This window comes from Balaenoptera physalus (assembly GCF_965194825.1).
Source record: "Balaenoptera physalus genome assembly, chromosome: 14".
NCBI lineage: Eukaryota > Metazoa > Chordata > Mammalia > Artiodactyla > Balaenopteridae > Balaenoptera > Balaenoptera physalus.
The window spans coordinates 73,686,146-73,707,170 of NC_138893.1; the positions used below are offsets into that span (position 1 = coordinate 73,686,146).

Sequence of the window (21,025 nt, forward strand, 5' to 3'; positions counted from 1 at the left end):
CGGACATCAGTACAGCCAAAATAGAACACATTTTCACCATCGCAGGACTCTTCATATTGTCCTTTTGTAGCCACATCCACTTTCCTCTGCCTCTTCTTAGCTCCTGGCAACCACTAATCTTTTCTCCATTTCCACAATTTTGTCATTTCAAGAATGTTACATATGTGGAATAATGCCGTATGAAACTTTTAGGGATTGGCTTTCATCACTCAGCATAATTCTCTAGAGATTCTTCCAAGTTGTTTTGTGTATTAATATTTGATACTTTTTATTGCTGAGTTCATGACTCAGCAATGGATATACCACTGTTATTTTAACCATTCACCCATTGAAGGACATCTGAGTGCTCCCAGTTTTTGCCTGTTACAAATAAACCTGCTATACAGACACACATGTACAGATTTTAATGTGAACGTAAGTATTCATTTTTATGGGCTAAAAATCCAGGAGTGCAATTGCTGGGTTGCAGTTGCTATGATAGCTATATGTTGGTTTTATAAGAAACTGCCATCTCTATGGGCATTCTTTCTTTGTTCCTGGTTTATTTTTTTACCATTAAGTATAATGTTAGGTGTAGATTTTTTTGGTAGATGTTCTTTATCAAGTGGGAAAAGTTTCTCTCTATCCCTGTTTTCCTGAGTGTTTTTGTATTTTTATGTATGTGGTAGGTTAGTTACGTTTCTTGACCTTGAAGAAGTGGCCTTCTGTAGATGTCCTATGCGTCCTAGCGGCCCATTCCCTCTCGTCACCGGAGCTATATGCTCTAGGGAGTCCCCCTAAAAGGGCTGAGTACGGCCTTCTTTTTTTTTTTTAATTTTATTTATTTATTTATTTTTACTTTTGGCTGTGTTGGGTCTTCGTTTCTGTGCGAGGGCTTTCTCTAGTTGCGGCAAGCGGAGGCCACTCTTCATCACGGTGCACAGGCCTCTCACTATCGCAGCCTCTCTTGTTGCGGAGCACAGGCTCCAGACGCGCAGGCTCAGTAGTTGTGGCTCACGGGCCTAGTTGTGGCTCACGGGCCTAGTTGCTCCGCGGCATGTGGGATCTTCCCAGACCAGGGCTCGAACCCATGTCCCCTGCATTGGCAGGCAGATTCGCAACCACTGCGCCACCAGGGAAGCCCCGAGTACGGGCTTCTGTTGTGATAGGCTGACTATGTGGGTGGTCTGGTGGGCTTGGGTGGCCCCTAGTCCGGTTGGTTGGTTGCTAGGTCCTACCTTGCGGGGATGCTGCCGGCTGCTGGTTGGTGGAGCCTGGTCGTGAGGGGCCTGACTGCAGAACGCCAGGGAGCCCCGGGGCTAGTGCCGGCTCACGGGTGGGTGGAGTCAGGATCCAGAAAACTCTGGGGCTGTTGCCCACCCACTGGTGGGCGGAGCTGACTCTTGGCCCTCTGGTAGGCTGGGCTGTATCTAGGGGCGTGTCCCAAGGTGGTCAAGCCTGGAAGTCTTTAGGCAGCCCGTCAGCTGATGCCTACGGCTGTGTCCCTGCCCAGTTAGTTGTTTGGCCTGAGGTGTCCCGGCACTGGCACCTACAGGCTGTTGGGTGGCGCCAGGTCTTAGAGCTAATGAGCTAAAGGGAGGAGCCCACGAAAATGCAGCCAGCACCGGCTTTCACGCGGAAGAATGTTCCCAAGTATGGCTGCCGCCAGCGTCTTTGTCTCCAGCGTGAGCCGCCCTCTCTTTCTCCTGGGAGACTCTCCTGGACCAGCAGGTAGGTCCAGCCCAGGCGCCTATCAAATTACTGCTTTTGTCCTGGGTCCTGGTGCACGTGAGGTTTTGTGTGCGCCCTTTAAGAGTGAAATCTCTATTTACACCCGCTTATCCCCCCCCACCCCGCCCCCGGCCCCTCTGGGGCTCCCAAAATTAAGCCCAGCTGGCCTTCAAAGCCAAATGCTCTGGGGGCTCGTCTTGCCGGTGCAGGACTCCCAGGCTGAGGAGCCCAATGTGGGGCTCAGAATTCTCATTCCTGTGGGAGAACCTCTGCACTGTACTTATTCTCCAGTTTGTGGGTCGCCCACCTGGGGATATGGGACTTGATTATATCTGGAGTCCACCCTTCCTACTGGTCTCATTGTGGGTCCTTTGTGTCTTTAGTTATAAAAGATCTTTTCTGGTAGATTCTGGTCTTTTTCATTGATGTCTGCTTGGCAGATAGTTGTGGTTATGTTACCGGGCCCTTTCCAGATTCTTGGACAGCAACATCGTAGAAATAAATATCACTTCCACAAGACTCTTAGGCAAGCAAAGCTTTTTACTAAAAGAGATGGCAGATGCACAAAAGAGAAGGCAGAAAAAAAAAAGTGCCAGCTCCCCAAGTAGAAGGGGCGAGTTGCTTTTATAACTAGAGGGGGAGGGTTTGTGTCATGATCACTGATAATTTCCCTAAATCCTCACACTTGTGTGATCAGCAGCAGGTGGCTCCATGGTGGATGTCAGGAATAGGGAGCATTTCTATGAGCAGAAAGAAATGCATGAAAATTTTCTGCAGGAAAGCACAGGAACAGATAAGGTTAAAATTTATAGTTGAACCTGTCTCTTGGCAACTAAGTGTACTTGTTAGTGTAGCAGAGATAAAGTAATCTTTTATTCCTGCAAGCATGGTTTTTGTCTCTGGGACTCAGGCCCTCAAGGCCTTTGCTCTTTAGCTTGCAAGGCCTGTTTTGCCCAAGGCCATTCCCCTTTTCCAAAATGGTTGTGCTCTTGTCTTCCTGTCTCAATTTTGGTGTGTTCCTGGGAGGAGGTGAGCTAGGGTCTTTCTACCATCTTGGCCAATCTCCTTCCTGAGTTTTTTTGTCATGGGTGTTGAATTTAACCAAATGCTTTTTCTGCCTTGACTCAAGTGAGTGCATGATTTTTTTTTCCCCTTTAACTATTTAATATGGTAGATTGCATTGATTTTCAAATACTGATCTATCCTTAAATCCCAGGAAAAACCTCACTCGTAATAGTATAATTCTTTCTATACATTGCTGAATTTTATCTACTAATATATTTTTAAGGATTTTGTATCTATCTTTAAGGGATAAATATACCTGTAGGTTTTTGTTTTTTGTTTTTGGTTTTGGTTTTGGTTCTGTCTATGTCTTGTCTTGGTATCAGGTAACAGTAGCTTCATAAAATTAATTAGTACTGCTTTCTGGGAGTGATTGTGTACAATGGGTATTAATTCATCTTAAATATTTGATAGAATTCATCAGTGAAATCTTCTGGGTCTGCATTTTTGGGGGGTGATAGTTAAATTAAAAAATCAATTTCAAGACTTCCCTGGTGGCTCAGTGGTTAAGAATCTGCCTGCCAATGCAGGGGACACAAGTTCGAGCCCTGGTCTGGGAAGTTCCCACATGCCACGGTGCAACTAAGCCCGTGTGCCACAACTACTGAGCCTGTGCTCTAGAGCCTGCGAGCCACACTACTGAGCCCACGTGCCACAACTACTGAAGCCCACGCACCACAACTACTGAAGCCCGCGTGCCTAGAGCCTGTGCTCCGCAACAAGAGAAGCCACCGCAATGAGAAGCCCGCGCACTGCAACAAAGAGTATCCCCTGCTCACCGCAACTAGAGAAAGCCTGCACACAGCAACGAAGACCCAAGGCAGCCAAAAAAAAAGGAAAAAAATTCAATTTCATTAATTGTCCATTAAAATTATGTTTCATATTGGATGAATTGTAATAATTTTTGCTTTTTGAGGAATTGATCCATTACACCGAAGTTGTCAAATTATGTTTTGTAGAGTTATTTGTATTATTCCCTTTTTATCCTTTTGAAGTTAACAGGGTCTGTAGTGATATCTTCGGTTTTATTCCTGATATTGGTAATTTGTGTCTTTTCATTTTTGTCAGTGTTGCTAGAGATTTGTCAGTTTTATTGATCCTTTCAAAGAACCAGATCTTGGTTTCACTGATTATCTGTTTTTCTGTATGCAATGTTATTTATTTCTGTTATTTTCTTTGTTGTTTCCTTCCTGTTGATTGTTGTGGGGTTTTTTCCCCCCTCTGGGGTCTTGAGGTGTAGGCTTGTATTGTTTTGAGACTTTTCTTCTTTCTAGTGTGTGTATTTAGTGTTAATTTTTTTCTCTTAGTACTGCTTTCTCTGTGTCTCACAAATTTTGATTTTCCAATTCAATGAATTTTTTAAAAATTTTGCTAGAGATTTTCTCTTGAATCTTTGGTTATTTAGAAGTATATTATTTAGTTTCGAAGTGTTTGGAGATTTTCTTGTTATATTTACATTATTGATTTCTAGTTTGACTCCATTGTAGTCAAAGAACACACTGTATGGTTTCAATTTTTAAAAATGTGTCGAAGATTATTTTATGGCCCAACATATTTTTATGGTCTATCATGATATATGTTTTACAAGAACTTGAAAATAATGTGCATTCTGCTGTTGTTGGGGGAGGTGTTCTATACATGTTGATTAAATCTTGTGGATTGACCATCTTTTTAGGTTCTTCCATTTCCTTGCTGATTTTTTTGTTTAGTTGTTGTATTGATTGTGGAGAGGGGCATATTAGAGTCTACAACTGTAATTGTGGATTGTCTATTTTTCCTTTCAATTCTATCAGTTTTTCTTCACATATGTTGCAGCTCTATTTTTTTGTGAATACACACATACCTTTAGGATTTCTATGTCTTCCTGGTGGATTGATCCTTTCTAAATCATATTATGTCCCTGTCTGTCTCTGGTAATAAATTTCTTTGCTCTGAATCTACTTTATCTGATAGTGATATATGCACTCCTGCTTTCCTTTGATTAATGTATACATGATATAACTTTTCCATTCTTTTACCCTCAACTTGCCTACATCATTATTTTTGTAGCTTAAAAAAAAATAAACAGCATATAATTGGATTATATTTTAAAATCTACTCTGCAAGTATTTGTCCTTTATTATAATTATACATTTGCTAGGGCTTAAGTCTGTCATTTCTTTTTCTCTTTCTTCTCTCTCTCTTTTCCATTTCTTTGTTTCCTTTTACTTTTTCCTGCTTTCCTATGGATTATGGCAGCTTTTTTTCAAGTTACATTTCCATTTTTATACAGCATATTTTTTTGTTAATTTTTAAATTTAATTTTATTTATTTTTTTGTACAGCAGGTTCTTATTAGTCATCCATTTTATACACATCAGTGTATACATGTCAATCCCAATCTCCCAATTGATCACACCACCACACCCATCCGCTGCTGCTTTCCCCCCTTGGCCTCCATACATTTGTTCTCTACATCTGTGTCTCAATTTCTGCCCTGCAAAACTGTTCATCTGTACCATTTTTCTAGGTTCCACATTAATGCATTAATATGCGATATTTGTTTTTCTCTTTCTGACTTACTTCACTCTGTATGACAGTTTCTAGATTCATCTACGTCTCTGCAAATGACCCAATTTCATTCCTTTTTATGGCTGAGTAATATTCCATTGTATATATGTACCACATCTTCTTTATCCATTCGTCTGTCGATAGGCATTTAGGTTGCTTCCATGACCTGGCTATTGTAAATAGTGCTGCAGTGAACACTGGGGTGCATGTGTCTTTTTGAATTATGGTTTTCTCTGGGTATATGCCCAGTAGTGGGATTGCTGGATCATATGGTAATTCTATTTTTAGATTTTTAAGGAATCTCCATACTGTTCCCCATAGTGGCTGTATCAATTTACATTCCCACCAACAGTGCAAGAGGGTTCCCTTTTCTCCAAACCCTCTCCAGCATTTGTTGTTTGTGGATTTTCTGATGATGCCTATTCTAACTGGTGTGAGGTGATACCTCATTGTAGTTTTGATTTGCATTTCTCTAATAATTAGTGATGTTGAGCAGCTTTTCATGTGCCTCTTGGCCATCTGTATGTCCTCTTTGGAGAAATGTCTATTTAGGTCTTCTGCCCATTTTTGGATTGGGTTGTTTGTTTTTTTAATATTGAGCTGCATGAGCTGTTTATGTATTTTGGAGATTAATCGTTTGTTCGTTGATTTGTTTGCAAATATTTTTTCTCATTCTGAGGCTTGTCTTTTCCTCTTGTTTGTAGTTTCCTTTGCTTTGAAAAAGCTTTTAAGTTTCATTAGGTCTCATTTGTTTATTTTTGTTTTTATTTCCATTACTCTAGGAGGTGGATCAAAAAAGATCTTGCTGTAATTTATGTCAAAAAGTGTTCTCCCTATGTTTTCCTCTAAGAGTTTTATAGTGCCCGGTCTTACATTTAGGTCTCTAATCCATTTTGAGTTTATTTTTGTGTATGGTGTTAGGGAGTGTTCTAATTTCATTCTCTTACATGTAGCTGTCCAGTTTTCCCAGCACCAGTTATTGAAGATGCTGTCTTTTCTCCATTGTATATCCTTGCCTCCTTTGTCGTACATGAGTTGACCATAGGTGTGTGGGTTTATCTCTGGACTTTCTATCCTGTTCCATTGATCTATATTTCTATTTCTGTGCCAGTACCATATTGTCTTGATTACTGTAGCTTTGTAGTATAGTCTGAAGTTAGGGAGTCTGATTCCTCCAGCTCCGTTTTTTCCCCACAAGACTGCTTTGGCTCTTTGGGGTCTTTTGTGTCTCCATACAAATTTTAATATTTTTTGTTCTAGTTCTGTAAAAAATGCCATTGGTAATTTGATAGGGATTGCATTGAATCTGTAGATTGCTTTGGGTAGTATAGTCATTTTCACAATATTGATTCTTCCAGTCCAAGAACATGGTGTATCTCTCCATCTGTTGGTATCATCTTTAATTTCTTTCAACAGTGTCTTATAGTTTTCTGCATACAGGTCTTTTGTCTCCCTAGGTAGGTTTATTCCTAGGTATTTTATTCTTTTTGTTGCAATGGTAAATGGGAGTGTTTCCTTAATTTCTCTTTCAGATTTTTCATCATTAGTGTATAGGAATGCAAGAGATTTCTGTGTATTAATTTTGTATCCTGCAACTTTACCAAATTCATTGATTAGCTCTCATAGTTTTCTGGTAGCATCTTTAGGATTCTCTTTGTATAGTATCATGTCATCTGCAAACAGTGACAGTTTTACGTTTTCTTTTCCAATTTATATTCCTTTTCTTTCTTTTTCTTCTCTGATTGCCATGGCTATGACTTCCAAAACTATGTTGAATAATAGTGGCAAGAGTGGACATCCTTGTCTTCTTCCTGATCTTAGTGGAAATGCTTTCAGTTTTTCACCATTGAGAATGATGTGTGCTGTGGGTTTGTCGTCTATGGCCTTTATTATGTTGAGGTAGATTCCCTCTATGCCCACACTCTGGAGAGTTTTTATCATAAATGGGTGTTGAATTTTGTCAAAAGCTTTTTCTGCATCTATTGAGATGATCATATGGTTTTTATTCTTCAATTTGTTCATATGGTGTATCACATTGATTGATTTGCATATATTGAAGAATCCTTGCATCCCTGGGATAAATCCCACTTGATCATGGTGTATAATCCTTTTAATGTGCTGTTGGATTCTGTTTGCTAGTATTTTGTTGAGGATTTTTGCATCTATATTCATCAGTGATATCAGTCTGTAATTTTCTTTTATTGTAGTATCTTTGTCTGGTTTTGGTATCAGGGTGATGGTGGCCTCATAAAATGAGTTTGGGAGTGTTCCTTCCCCTGCAAGTTTTTGGAAGAGTTTGAGAAGGATTGGTGTTAGCTCTTCTCTAAATGTTTGATAGAATTCACCTGTGAAGTCATCTGGTCCTGGACTTTTGTTTGTTGGAAACTTTTTAATCACAGTTCCAATTTCATTACTTGTGATTGGTCTATTCATATTTCCTATTTCTTCCTGGTTCAGTCTTGGAAGGTTATACCTTTCTAAGAATTTGTCCATTTCTTCCAGGTTGTCCATTGTATTGGCATAGAGTTGCTTGTAGTAGTCTCTTAGGATGCTTTGTATTTCTGCAGTGTCTGTTGTAACTTCTCCTTTTTCATTTCTAATTTTATTGATTTGAGTCCTCTCCCTCTTTTTCTTGATGAGTATGGCCAAAGGTTTATCAATTTTGTTTATCTTCTCAAAGAACCAGCTTTTAGTTTTATTGATTTTTGCTATTGTTTTCTTTGTTTCTATTTCATTTATTTCTGCTCTGATCTTTATGATTTCTTCCCTTCTGCTAACTTTGGGTTTTGTTTGTTCTTCTTTCTCTAGTTCCTTTAGGTGTAAGGTTAGATTGTTTATTTGAGATTTTTCTTGTTTCTTGAGGTAGGCTTGTATAGCCATAAACTTCCCTTACAATTGCTTTTGCTGCATCCCATGGGTTTTGGATCGTCGTGTTTCCATTATCATTTGTCTCTAGGTATATATATATGTGTGTATATATATATATATATATATTTTTTTTTTTTTTTTTAGGTATATTTTGATTTCCTCTTTGATTTCTTCAGTGATCTCTTGGTTATTTAGTAACGTATTGTTTAGCCTCCATGTGTTTTTTTTTTTTTACTTTTTTTCCCCTGTAATTGATTTCTAATCTCATAGCGTTGTGGTCAGAAAAGATGCTTGATATGATTTTAGTTTTCTTAAATTTACTGAGGCTTGATTTGTGACCCAAGATGTGATCTATCCTGGAGAATGTTCCGTGCGCACTTGAGAAGAACGTGTAATCTGCTGTTTTTGGATGGAATGTCCTATAAATATCAGTTAAATCTATGTGGTCTATTGTGTCATTTAAAGCTTGTGCTTCCTTATTAGTTTTCTGTTTGGATGATCTGTCCATTGGTGTAAGTGAGGTGTTAAAGTCCCCCACTATTAAAGTGTTACTGTTGATTTCCTCTTTTATAGCTGTTAGCAGTTGCCTTATGTATTGAGGTGCTCCTATGTTGGGTGCATATATATTTATAATTGTTATATCTTCTTCTTGGATTGATCCCTTGATCATTATGTAGTGTCCTTCCTTGTCTCATGTAACATTCTTTATTTTAAAATCTATACTATCTGATATGAATGAGTATTGCTACTCCAGGTTTCTTTTGATTTCTATTTGAATGGAATATCTTTTTCCATCCCCTCACTTTCAGTCTGAATGTGTCCCTAGGTCTGAAGTGGGTCTCTTGTAGACAGCGTATATATGTATCCATTCAGCAAACCTGTGTCTTTTGGTTGGAGCATTTAATCCATTCACGTTTAAGGTAATTATCGATATGTATGTTCCTATGACCATTTTCTTAATTGTTTTGGGTTTGTTTTTGTAGGTCCTTTTCTTCTCTTGTGTTTCCCACTTAGAGAAGTTCCTTTAGCATTTTTTGTAGAGCTGGTTTGGTGGTGCTGAATTCTCTTAGCTTTTGCTTGTCTGTAAAGCTTTTGATTTCTCCATTGAATCTGAATGAGATCCTTGCTGGGTAGAGTAATCTTGGTTGTAGGTTCTTCCCTTTCATCACTTTAAGTATATCATGCCACTCCCTTCTGGCTTGTAGAGTTTCTGCTGAGAAATCAGCTGTTAACCTTATGGGAATTCCCTTGTGTGTTATTTGTCGTTTTTCCCTTGCTGCTTTCAATAATTTTTCTTTGTCTTTAATTTTTGCCATTTTGATTACTATGTGTCTCGGCGTGTTTCTCCTTGGGTTTATCCTGTATGGGACTCTGCACTTCCTGGACTTGGGTGGCTATTTCCTTTCCCATGTTAGGGAAGTTTTTGACTATAATCTCTTCAAATATTTTCTCAGGTCCTCTCTCTCTTCTCCTTCTGGGACCCCTATAATGTGAATGTTGTTGCGTTTAATGTTGTCCCAGAGGTCTCTTAGGCTGTCTTCATTTCCTTTCATTCTTTTTTCTTTATTCTGTTCCATGGCAGTGAATTCCACCATTCTGTCTTCCAGGTCACTTCTCCGTTCTTCTGCCTCAGTTATTCTGCTATTGATTCCTTCTACTGTATTTTTCATTTAATTTATTGTGTTGTTCATCTCTTTTTGTTTGTTCATTAATTCTTCTAGATCTTTGTTAAACATTTCTTGCATCTTCTCGATCTTTGCCTCCATTCTTTTTCCGAGGTCCTGGATCATCTTCACTATTATTATTCTGAATTCTCTTTCTGGAAGATTGTCTATCTCCACTTCATTTAGTTGTTTTTCTGGGATTTTATCTTGTTCCTTTGTCTGGTACATAGCCCTCTACCTTTTCATCTTGTCTATCTTTCTTTGAATGTGGTTTTTGTTCCACAGGCTGCAGGATTGTAGTTCTTCTTGCTTCTGCTGTCTTCCCTCTGGTGGATGAGGCTATCTAAGAGGCTTGTGCAATTTTCCTGATGGGAGGGACTGGTGGTGAGTAGAACTGGCTGTTGCTTTGGTGGGCATAGCTCAGTAAAACTTTAATCCCCTTGTCTGCTGATAGGTGGGGCTGGGTTCCCTCCCTGTTGGTTGTTTGGCCTGAGGCGACCCAACACTGGAGTCTACCCAGGCTCTTTGGTGGGGCTAATGGCAGACTCTGGGAGGGCTCATGCCAAGGAGTACTTCCCAGAACTTCTGCTGCCAGTGTGCGTGTCCTCACGGTGAGACAGAGCCACCCCCTGTCTCTGCAGGAGACTCTCCAACACTAGCAGGTAGGTCTGGTTCAATCTCCTATGGGGTCACTGCTCCTTCCCCTGGGTTCTGATGAGCACACTACTTTGCGTGTGCCCTCCAAGAGTGGAGTCTCTGTTTTCCCCAGTCCTGTCAAAGTCCTGCAATCAAATCCCACTAGCCTTCAAAGTCTGATTCTCTAGGAATTCCTCCTCCTGTTGCTGGACCCCCAGATTGGGAAGCCTGACGTGGGGTTCAGAACCTTCACTCCAGTGGGTGGCCTTCTGTGGTATAAGTGTTTTCCAGTTTGTGAGACACCCACCCAGCAGTTATGGGATTTGATTTTATTGTGATTGCTCCCCTCCTACCATGTCATTGTGGCTTCTCCTTTGTCTTTGGATGTGGGGTATCTTTTTTGGTGAGTTCCAGTGTATTCCTTTCGATGATTGTTCAGCAGTTGTTGTGATTCTGGTGTTCTTGCAAGAGGGAGTGAGAGCACAGCCTTCTACTCTGCCATCTTGGACCAATCTCCTATATAGCATTTTTGAGTGCATTTCTTTGCATAGTTTTCTTAATGGTTGCTGTAGGTATTATATTACATGTACATAACATCACTGTCTATTGGTATTGTCCTTTTATCAACTAGTATGAAATGTTACTATAACCTTACATCCCTTTCCATTATTTTACTTTTCCTGTTTGTAGTATAATTATCTTAAATATTTTCTTTCCATACATTTAGAACCACATCAGACTGTTATAACTGCTTCATCCGTTAGTAAACTCAAGAGAAGAAGGGAAGTCTATTGCCAGTACTTGGGCTTACATGTTCTTTCTTCCTTCCTTATTTCCTGGGATTCCTTCTTTTATTATCTTCTTTCTGTTTAGAGAACTTCCTTAGTCATTCTTTTAGGGTAAATCTGTTGATGACAAATTCTCTCAGTTTTATTTTATCTGAAAGTGTCCCAATTTTGTCTCCATTCCTGAAGGATATTTTTGCTGAATACATGGCCTTTTGGCCTCCATGGTTTCTGATGAGAAACTCACTGTTATCCCAGTTGGTTTTCCTTTCTAGGTAAGGGGATCTTGGTCTCTTGCTAATTTCAATATATTTTTTTTGTCTTTAGTTTTCATATGTTTGACTATGGTGTGTCTTTATCTGGATTTCTTTGATTTATCCTGTTTGAAATTCAGTCAGCTTCTTGAACGTATAGGTTTATGTCTTTTGTGAAATTTGGAAAGTTTTTAGCCATTATTTCTTCAAGTACTATTTCAATCCTGTCTTTTCTTCTCTCTTCTGGGACTCCGGTGACATGAATGTCATATATTTTTATGATGTCCCGCTGGTCCTTGAGGCTCTGTTTATTTTTATTGCAGTCTATTTTCTTTCCTTTGTTCAGATTGGGTAATTGTTATTGTTCTGTCTTTATGTCCATTGATTTCCTCTGATCCCTACTTTCTGCTGTTTAGCCCACCATTGAGGCTTCTTTGTTTGTTTGTTTTTTTTAACCTCTGTTATTGTATTTCTCAGCTCTAAAATTTCCATTTGGGTTTTAGTTATATCTTCTATTTCTTTGTTGAGATTTTCTATTTCTTGGCTGAGACTTTCTTTTTCTTTTTCTCATTTTTAAAAATTTATTTCCAGCTCAGTGCTAATAGCTCATTGAAGCATTTTTTAATGATACTGGCTTTAAACCCTTGTCAGGTAATTCTAACATCTCTGTCTTCTCAGTGTTGACTCCTACTGATCATCTTATTCCATACAGTTTCCTGGTTCTTGGTATAATGCATGCTTTTCAGTGGAAATCTAGACATTTGGTGTATTATGCTATAAAGCTCTGGTTTTTATTTAAACCTTTTGCTTTAGCTGGCTTCCTCTCACTGATACTGCTCTGGTAGGAGAAGGTATAGGCACTGCCTGGCTACTTTCATATAGGAGTAGAAATTCAAGTTCAGCGCTTGGCCTCCAATGACATCCGACATTGGAGGACTCTGTTACTTTTGGGTGGAGGTGGAAGTTTCAGCTTCACTGACACCATGGTGGGGGTTGCCTCATTACTGTTGGGCAGTCCTGAAAGTCCTGACTCTCTACCAGGTCTCCTTGAATACCTCCCAGTTATTAGGGAGAAAGGTAACATTTTTCTTTTGTTCCCTACTTGGACTTTTCTGTTAACACCCTGGTGGGAGGAGAGGTGCTTTGTTACAATCTGACAATGGTAGAAGTCTAGACTCCCCACTTTGCTTTTGTTGGCATGGGTAGAGGTGGAGCCACAATTTTTTTCTGTTATGTTTCATAATAGTGGAACAGTTATTGTCCATAGTTTTCTGTCTTGATAGACTATCCACTTCCTGGTCCTTTGCTTAGAGAGAGCAGGGTTTTACTGAAGCTGTTTTTGTCTGTGCCTATTAGTGTTCCTAGGTTGCCTGCTCCTTCAGCTCCATGTCTGGGATATATGAGACAAAATAGAAAACCCAGGGAACTCACTGCCCCCAATCTCACCCCCTTTTTTTTATTGCTATAACAGAGGAGCTTTCCCATCTGGGAGCTAAGGCCAAACCTCCTACTGAACACTAGATCCCATCCACTCCTGCTTCCCTAGGAGCATTAAAATGTAGATTGTCTTTCCTTTCCCTTTTACATAGATTCCTCCTGTAACTAGATTTTTCTGCTGGCTTTTAATTGTGTACAAGTCATTTCTTGGTCTCACATTCCCTCTGGCTCCCCTCTTCTTTCTTTGAATTTCTCAAAAGAAAATGTCCTTATTTTTCTGTCTCCTATCTACCATTCAACCATTCCAATGTGGGTTTTGTTCCCATAATTGCACCTCCAAGTGGCTCTACTGTATATCATGTTTCTTGAACTGTCAGCACCTTTTGGCTCTGAAAGTCACTCTCTGCCCTTAGCTTCTGTGAGGCAGCACTCTCCTGGTTTTTCTCTTCTCTTGCCATTTCTTTATTTTCTGAGCTCATTCTCTTCTACCCTACCAGTAAATGCTATTCTCAGAGCTGAGTCACATGCTCTCTTCTCAGATCTTTCAAGTTTTCTCCCCGGATAGTCTACCAAGACAGAAAACTACCCTGGGCGTTTTCATTTATACCATGACTTCAGTTATTATCTTTATAGATAGCTCACACATTTATATCCAGCCTTATCTCTCCTCTGAGTTTCATACTTGTATGATCTCTCTTGGAAGGCTGAAAGTCTCTGCAAGCCAATATGTCCCGAACTGAAATCAAGATCTCCTTAGCAGTACCCCATATTCTTAATCCTCTTCCCCTGTTCTCTGAGTCAGTGAATGGTACCATGATCCATCCAATTATAAAAGTCAGAAAACTATATAGGAATCTTTTTCTTTATCTTCCACATTCTGTACATCACTGTGTACTGTTGATTTTACCTCCCAAAGAACTCACAAGCATATCTTGTCTGCAGTCCCACTGCCCTCACCCTGATCTGAGGCACCACCACATCTCTCCTGTCATGGCTATTGCCATAGCTCCCTAAACATTGCCAATGTCTACTCTTGCTCCTTGTCAAGCTGGTTGCCACACAGTAGCTGGAGTAGTTTTTTCAAAATTTAACTTAGATTCCCTGTCTTTCTCTGCCTCTCTGTCTCTCTCTCTCTCTCTGTCTCTGTCTTTCTCTGTTTCTCTATCTCTGTCTCTCTCTCTGTCTCTCTGTATCTCTCTCACACACACACACACATACACTTCATGCTCAAAATCTGTAGATGCCTCCATTGTCTTGCCAGCACTCAGAACAGAAACATGATTTAGTTACGTAGTCTAAAGCTCTGTTTGGTCAGCTTCTCCTCTAACCTTCAGTCTCATTTTGTACTATTTTCTCCCAGTTTCTGCATCAGCCACACTGGCCTTTCAGTAACAAGGTTGCTCCATGGTGCTTCTGCCCCAGGGGATTTGCCTGCATGTCTCTGCCTGAGTCTGTTTATCCTCTTCCATTCAACTCTTTATCTTTTCCTCTTCCTTCAATTCCTGGTTCAATCATCATTTCCTGAATCATCTTTGCAGTGTTTTATTTATTTGATGCTTAAAGTATTTATGCCCAGACCCCTCCGTTAGATTTTCAGATGCATGAAGGCAGAGAATGTCATTTACTGCTTATCCTTATATCCCCTGTGTAGCCCAATACCTCACAGAGTCACTGTGTTACACAAAATATAGGATGTCCCTGGAGTCATGCATTGCTAGAGCTGGAATTATTTACTTCACACACAAAGGATTAAAAATAAATACTGTAGGATGAATGAATGAGATTAAATCAATGAGACTTAATATTGAATTGGGCATATGTATGGGAGTAACTGATAAAAAAAGTAAATTGTCATTCTTAAGTTTTGACCTTAAGCAGTATGATTAATGTTAATGCCATTAACAAAAAAGGAGATCACAAAAGCAATTTTAGGAGGAGAAAGTTGGGTTTACTCTTTGACATATAATTTTTGCTATATAAGTGCAGATCTCCAGTGTTAAGTTGAGGTCCGGACTTGGGAAATTGGTTTTGGAATCATTAGCTTATAGATGGTATTTGTAGTCATATATGTAGATAAAATGTATTCAGTGGAGGGGGGAACTGGCTAAGATTATAAATGTGTTATCACAGAAGTCACAGAAGGAGGAAGTTTCAGAAGGAGGGTGTGATAAACACTATTAGAAGGTGCACATTTCAATTAAGATGAGGAATGGAGTGGAATTATAGATTTAGTCTTTCCAGAGTGGCCACGGGAAGATAGCAGGGGACTTGGGAGTGAACGGAATGATTGATGATAAACATAAAGACACAGCGGACACTTAATGGCAAGGCATGATCCACGGAGATTTTTGACAAAGTGGAGTCCTGCTGAAAACCAGGATATTTGAAATCTGAGGGACAGGTGGGGGACAGAAATGGGGCAAGAAAGGGGATTTCAGAGCAAAGATGAAGGAGTTCATGCTTAATGATCTCAGTTTTCTCAGTGACACAGACCACTTACTCCTCAGCAGAGAAAGTGAGGGCAGGAGCCTAGTGGAGTGCCTGGCGATGAAGACAAGACTGAGGGTCATCGCTGCGGGGAACAGGAAAGGCAGTCAGCTTGAGCAGGATAAAGGATTTAGAGTGAGACAGGAAGCTCAAGACAGCTGAGTTCATACATGTGTACTCCATTCAAGTCAGTGGCACTCCGCATCCCCAGACCAGCCAAGGGAAAAACAGGTGGTTGTACTAATCCAGGTCTGGACATCATCAGAGTCAGTGCTGAGAAAGATTAAGGGATCAGGGGAGTGGAGGAAGTTGGAATGACTTGTAGTCATGTAGCTGAAATGACTGACAACAGCAAGGAGGTTGATAGGGAAGGAAGTGAAGCTGGACTGAGGTTGATGGGCTGGAAACATACAGCAGGATTCTGAGACTGGAATTCTCCATGAGGCTTAAGTTAGGGCAGTTCTGCTGAGTCAGATGAAGAGAGAAACTGTAGTCAGACACTGAAAGATTAAATTAGAGATTGCAGCAAAGAAGCAGTGTGAAACCGATAAAAATATATACTTTGACGGTAGACACACCTGTGCATAAATCTTGTCTCTTAGATATTAACTGTGTGAACTTACAACGCAATTGCTTAATCTGTAAAATAGAGATAATAATAGTTCCTATGTCAAAAGCTTCTAGCAGGAATTAAATGTGCTAATGCATGTGAAGCACTTAGCACAGTGTAGACCATGGTAGGCCTTCTAGAAGTAGGTGGATATTTATATTCTTAACTTTATGGTGATCATGATGTGACCTCAGGGTGTGGTGTGACTGTGAGTGGCTGAAGATGTGCAGAGGGGCAGAATTTCGGAGTGGAAAAGACTTGAGACCAGGGTATAAGAAGGGTGAATAACAATATTCTTGCTTTGTCTCCATTACCAACAGGGGTGCCACAGCTGTAGGCTGGAGATGGTGCTCTTGGCTTCCCCCGCCTCACACAAGGCACTTTGCCAAGGCAGCCCAAGACTCAACCCAGTTGGGACCTTGCAACCGGAAATATGTGTGCAGACAAGTTCAGCTTTGTTTGCTTGTAGTCATTCTGTGTATATCACAGTGTTTGATTTGCATTAAAAGGATGCCCAGGTTTTAGTAATGAGACCTTTTTAATTGTTTGGTTTCTGCACATAAAATTGGTTCTGAGTCAGCCAAATATGCTCATAATTAGGAGACAAACAGCAGAGGCCAGTTGTTAGCATTTTCTTTTGCTTATTTAAATAGTCATCTTGTTTGGAGTCAAGCCATATTGATTCCAAGAAAGCTTTATTCAATTAGTGCCCATGTGTGCATTCAGCACTGTTTAGTCAGTGAGGACTCAGGTGGGCTTGAGAGTGACCCTGGTTACTTCCCAGAAGTGTTTGGTTACCACGTGTCCTGCATAGAAGATGGAGAGAATCTGGCTCCTGCAAGATGGCACTTACGTGCTGCCTCTGCAGACACAGACCATGTCAGCATCTTCAGGGTCCTATGGTCCTGTGCGTGATCCATTAAAGCCCACAAGTCTGGGTGCTTAACACAGGCTGAAAGACCTGGGGAAGATAAACTATGATTCCTAGCTTAAGAGAAGAAAGGAAGCTAGCAGTTAATAAGTGCTTACTGTGTGCCCGGTACTGTTCTAAGTGCCATTAGTGATATCTAATCATTTAATTATTACTCCATCTTACAGCAAGGGGAACCAGACTCAAAGAATTAAGTGCCTTGTCTAAGATCACACAAAGTGGTGAAACTGGGATATAAATGCAGGTGTTATGAGATCTAAGGCTCACATGCTTAGTGAACTGTTAGTGTTTTTGTCTTTTGTTTTGTTTCCCTTTGTGTACATATGTGTTTTTAAAATTTTTTTTTCAGGGCTTACTGGAAATTTAAGCAAATTACATAAAGGACTATGTATTTGTAGCTTGCAAGACCAAATACATGGGGAACATCCAGGACCAAGGTGAGATATTCTAGCAAGTTAGAGCAGGGCACTGGGTGTCCAGGGGCCCAAGGCCTATTGGGAAGGTGATGATGAGAATTACTGGGGCTAATGGGTACCTATTATGCCCAAAAGAAACATCCTGGCAAAGTTTCAAGAAGATCAGAGATCAAGGTATATTAGTTTTGAGTCTGATTGGAGATCGCCAAAATGCAGGGGTGATATCCATATTTCTCTTTGGCTTAAACAACTTAAAATTAAGTGAGAAGACAGATGAGGATAAAGAAGACACAAGGATGGTATCAGGATGTAGTATATGAGGGTCCCAGAGGTTCTGGCAGAAGAAGGATTTCATTAGGATAACTGGTAGAGTCAAAGTGATATTTCCTCAGCAGGAATAAAGTCAATACAACAGAAATGGCAGTTAAGTCCAGGAGTGGGGATTTAGGGTGCTTAACCAACCAGTTTCCCTAGAACTGTCTTCGTTTTTCATTGCAAACCCTACTTCTAGGAAATCCCTGTGTCTGGAATGAATAGGAAATGAGTCATCAATGCAGATTCCAGGAGAGGCTCAGGAAAAGCAACAGGAAGGATGGTAGGGCAGCTAAGTTCTTGTCACTGTAATCAATTATCTCTCTCAACCTCAGTGTCCTTAAATATAAAGTAGGGAGAGGGATTCTTCTTGTGTGTGGTTACTGTGAGACCTGGCTATAATGAGCATTAGAGAAAAAGGGACAAGGAACTAAAATCATGGAGCATTCTCTCTGAACCCATGCTGGAACTACAATGTCTCCTTTAATGCTCATTTGTAATATTATTATTGTTTTCTTTGTCTTATAGATAAGAAAAAAATGAATTAATGAGGCACTAAGTCACTTGTCCCAAGTTATATGACTGGAATGTAGTAGAGTTACATTTGAGAACCAGACAGTAGAGATGGGGTTAGATACAACTGAAGGAATTTCCTTGCCAGTGGGGTTTGTGAAAAATCCAGTGTTAGGAGCCCCACTACCCCAGTGAGGCCCTTCTACTGAGAAGAATGCCTGGGAATGATGTTATTCTGGCTTGAAGTGTCTGAGGTACAGGGTGCTGGATGGTTCTCAAAAGAGCTGACCTTTTTGACCTGAAACTATTTTTTTAAGAAGAAAAATAACCACTCCTCTTAATTTCTATTAAGGAGAGAGTTGGCCATTCCAAGCAAATAAGGCAGAGATAAAATGAAATAGGATCTGTTGCGGTCTACCCAAGAGTGCTTGTTTGGAATTATTTCTTCTTGGCTTGAAAGAAGATAATCAGCTCAGAAAAGAAAAGATGGCTTTGGGTATGAAATCTGTTTTTACTGTAGATGGTTGGTAACCATTTAATCAGGTGGAGAGACACACCTTAATCCACTGCAACCCAGAAGCCGACATGTCTCCACTGGAAATTAATTATTTCTGACTTAATTAATAAGGAAAGTCCCTTTCCAGAACCAGCTCCATGGGAGACCCCTGAGTGATGGCTCTTGGAACTTCATGGAGGCCTGAAGCCACCATCTTGCTCTGATAAAGGAAACTCCAGTCAGACTGGCCTCATACCTAGCACTCTCACATTACAGGGGACATTTCAAAAGGGCAAATGGCCTGGCAGATGTAGATCTTTGAAATGATAATCTTCTAATTCTTATTCATTAGCTTTCAGTTTCTGCAGAGATGTTTCTAAAGGGGGGGGGGGGAGGCGCAAAAATGACAACTAATCAATGTAGAATTTGAAAATCACAAATTTTCAACCTCTAATGTAAAAATTTATTCAAGCAAATATTACCAATTGATGCAAAAACCTTTGGGTGAATTTTTTTTGGGGAAAAAAGAAATTCACACAGTAACAAATATCACTGCCCAGTCCCTTATCAATTATTAAAGGTGTAGGTGTATAATGCAGTATTATATTACATAGATATGACCAAAAAAGTTGCAAAGGACAAGAAAAAAATGAAACTATGCTATAGGAAGATCCATATACTTATGGTAAAGTGGTATAATATTAACTTTTAAAGATTCTTAATGTAATTCCTAGAGCAATCACTAAATGGAATACAAAGACGTATAGCTAAATGCTAATAGAGACATTAAAATCAATTACTAAAAAAAAGAAAAAGATTTAAACAAAAAAACAGGAAAAGAATAATAGAAGATCAAAAAAAGACAGGGTAAAGTGAAAACAAATGAAATAATACAGCATGTCGATAACAGTGGGTACACCGTTTTACATTCGTACCAGCAATGTATGAGGGTTCCAATTTCTTCACAACCTCACTAATATGTATTTTCCATTTTTTGATAATAGCCATCCAAATGGGTTTGAGGTGGTATCTCACTGTGTTTTGATTTGCATTTCCTTAATGATTAGTGATGTTGAGCATCTTTCCATGTGCTTTTGCTGGCCATTTGTGTATCTTCTTTGGAGAACTGTCTGTTCAAGTCCTCTGCCCGTTTTTGAATTGGGTTGTTTGTTTTTTTGTTGTTGTTGAATTGAAGGAGTTCTTTATATATTCTGGATATTAAGCTCTTAGATACAGGATTTGCAAATATCTTCTCCCTGATTGTAGTTATTGATGCCTAAAAATAATTTGATGAAATTTAAAACCCATTCATGTTGTGAAACCTCAGAAAACTAGAAATAGAAAAACAATTCCTCAATATGAAAAAAGTCATGAAAAACTACACCTAACAGTATACTCCACAATAAAATATTTTACATTGTCATCCTGTGATTTAGATCAAGGCAAAGATGTCTGATCTTATCATTTCTATTTAGCATTGTACCGGCAGTCCCAGCCAGCACAATAAGGCAAGAAGTAAAAAATAAAAAGCATAAATACTTGGTAAAATAAAAAAGGTGAATTATCTGTGTTCATAGATAACGTGATTTTTACATTAAAAAATCCAGAGAGATCTATAAAAAACCCAACTTAGACAGTAATTAATTTAGTAAGATAGCAGGATACCTGAGCAGTATACAAAAACCATTTGATTTCTACATCATAGCAGCAAATAATTAGAAAATGGTGTATGGAATAAAGATAAAGGATAATTTATTTAAAAGTAACAGATATAATGAAAGTCATGCACTAAAAAATTTAATGCATAGCTGAAAGAAATTAAAGAAGGCCTAAATAAATGGCAAGATATAATATGTTTATGAATTAGAAGTCTCCACATTTTGTGATGTCAGTTTTTCCAAATTGATCTGTAAGCTTAAGGTAATTCTAATCATAATCTCAGCTGGTGTTTTGTAGAAATTTAGAAGCTGATCTACAGCCACAAAAATCTTGAAAAATATGAGCAAATACAGAGGAATTAAACTTTATGATTTCAAGACAATATAAAGCTACATTTATCAAAATAGTGAGTTTTTGGCATAAGGGTAGACAGATGGATCAATGGAAGAGAACAGAGAGTCCAGAAACAGGCCTACACTATCAATTTTTTAGAGGTGATATTTTAACTTTTTAAATAATTTTTATTGAAGTATAACTGATAAATAAAATTGTAAGATATTTAAAGTGTATAACGTGATGTTTTGATATACTTACAAATTGTGAAAGGACTCCCTGCAATGAATTAACACTTCCATT

The 21,025-nt window shown here is 39.3% G+C and overlaps 1 long non-coding RNA gene across 1 annotated transcript in view; it reads left to right on the forward strand.

Moving 5' to 3' along the window:
- The first annotated feature begins 1,199 nt into the window (after positions 1-1,199).
- LOC309642566 overlaps positions 1,200-21,025 on the forward strand; it is a 191,753-nt gene continuing 171,927 nt past the window's right edge. Inside the window, exon 1 of the long non-coding RNA XR_014253258.1 lies at positions 1,200-1,710. This is a non-coding gene — a long non-coding RNA (uncharacterized lncRNA). The remainder of the gene's footprint in view (positions 1,711-21,025) is intronic.